Source organism: Perca flavescens, chromosome 9, assembly GCF_004354835.1.
Source record: "Perca flavescens isolate YP-PL-M2 chromosome 9, PFLA_1.0, whole genome shotgun sequence".
NCBI classification, from domain to species: domain Eukaryota; kingdom Metazoa; phylum Chordata; class Actinopteri; order Perciformes; family Percidae; genus Perca; species Perca flavescens.
Window position 1 is genome coordinate 36702067 of NC_041339.1, and position 2500 is coordinate 36704566.

Below are 2500 nucleotides of genomic sequence, written 5' to 3' on the forward strand. Positions count from 1 at the left end.
GTTTCTTTGAAATAAGTCATGAAAAAAACATGACAAATGACTAATCGATTGAAGGGGGTCAGCCCTACGGTCCCACAGCATAACATAACATAGGGCCTAAATTTGGAGAAAAACAACTGTTAGAAATTTGGGAACATAGGGCCTAATTTTGGAGAAAAAAAAATCTTAGAAATGTGGGAATTTAGGACCTAATTTTGGAGAAAAAAATATTAGAAATGTGGGAACATAGGGTCTAATTTGAAAAAAAATCTTAAAACATATGGCCTAATTTCCAAAAACATCTTAGAAATGTGGGCACATAGGGCCTAATTTTGGAAGAAATCGTAGAAATGTGGGAACATAGGGCCTAATTTTGGAAGAAATCGTAGAAATGTGGGAACATAGGGCTTGTTTTTGGAAAACATCGTAGAAATGTGGGAACATAGGGCCTGATTTTGGAAAAAATCGTAGAAATGTGGGAACATAGGGCCTAATTTTTGAAAAAATCTTAGAAATATGGGAACATAGGGCCTAATTTTGTAAAAAAATCTTAGAAATGTGGGAACATAGGGCCTAATTTTGGAAAAAATCTTAGAAATGTGGGAACCCCAAAACAGGGGAAGGATCTTCTCTTTGTTGGCAGAAACATTTTCCGTTCGTGTCGTGTTGACCGAGCGCCGAATTCTGTGGGTGTGGAATCTGCAGGAAGTGAAGCCGGAGACTGCAGGCCTTCCCTCTGTCGGCGGCCGACGCCATGCAACAAATCTGTTGGCCGAGAAAGCCGTCTCGCTATATGGAAGACAGTTCAAGGCACCGCCTTTTATTCTATGTTTACTAGTATGGAGATGTGTACGTTTCTTTGAAATAAGTCATGAAAAAAACATGACAAATGACTAATCGATTGAAGGGGGTCAGCCCTACGGTCCCACAGCATAACATAACATAGGGCCTAAATTTGGAGAAAAACAAATGTTAGAAATGTGGGAACATAGGGCATAATTTTGGAGAAAAAAAAATATTACAAATGTGGGAACATAGGACCTAATTTGGGAAAAAATCTTAGAACGTGGGAACATAGGGCCTGATTTGGGAAAAAAAAATGATAGCAATGTGGGAACATAAGGCCTAATTTTGTAAAGATATCTTAGAAATGCGGGAACATAGGGCCTGATTTTGGAAAAAATCGTAGAAATGTGGGAACATAGGGCCTTTTTTTGGAAAAAATCGTAGAAATGTGGGAACATAGGGCCTTTTTTTGGAAAACAGCGTAGAAATGTGGGAACATAGGGCCTGATTTTGAAAAGAAATGTAGAACTGTGGGAACATAAGGCCTAATTTTTGAAAAAATCTTAGAAATATGGGAACATAGGGCCTAATTTTGGAAAAAAAATCTTAGAAATGTGGGAACATAGGGCCTAACTTTGGAAAATATCTTAGAAATGTGGGAACATAAGGCCTAATTTTGGAAAAGAATCTTAGAAATGTGGGAACATAGGGCCTAAAATTGGAAAATATCTTAGAAATCTGGGAACATAGGGCCTAATTTTGGAAAAAATCTTAGAAATGTTGGAACATAGGGCCTAATTTTGGAAATACATACACCACTTATTGAGATCAGTCTGGCCGGCAGGACTACACAAGGGTTGAAGAGATTGTGAGAATATCGTATCGTGAACTGAAAAGCGTAGAGACCAACATTTGGTCTTTGTGTTGATTTAGGATTCACTGGTTGTTGAATCCTACATCAACAGAGGTGCAGCTGGAGTCTGCAGGCCTTTCCCTCTGTTGGCGTCCGATGCTTTCCGACAGATCCGTTGGCCGAGAAAGCTGCTTTGAGTTTTTTTGGAGCTCAGTATTTATCAGGTAAGAGTCTGTTCCAGTGGAAAGCTGAAGGGTCCTCTGCAGAGAGAGATTAAAGCAGCGTCATCCACTGAAGCCTCTCCACCAGGCGCCGTGTTGGCAGAAGAATCAGAGCACCGGGCGGCTGCCAGCCTCGTGGCAACCGTTCAGCTCGGTGGCACCGGCCCACGAAGATCCAGAGTCCTCAGGCAGAGTCCTCCCTCCAACTCCATCACTCCTTCCCTCCCACAGCGAGAAACTGTGAGAGGACGACATCTTTATTAACAGAGTCACCAGTGAAAAGCTGAATATTCCTCCATCATTACTGCCTGCCCCATGCATTGCTGTCTAAGTGACAAAAAATCTGTGAATTTTGTGAATCAGCTGCAAAACCGAGGCTGCAATGTAACCCTATATAGGACAAATGTTTACCGTCAGTTAGTGTCCACTAAAAGTTCTGTTGTTACCGCTGACAGACTCTGATTATTATTCTAAGTGTCTGACAACATTATGGGATGGATCCCTTCAGAGATAGACCTTTTAGTTAAAGAGTAAGATCCTTTTAGTTTAACATGAAACAGCCCCGAAATCACCATCACCAAACTCCACCAGACTCCATGTAAATAATCAGGACTTTTAGCGTGTGTGAGCTAGAATATTTCCACCAGACTCCATGTAAATA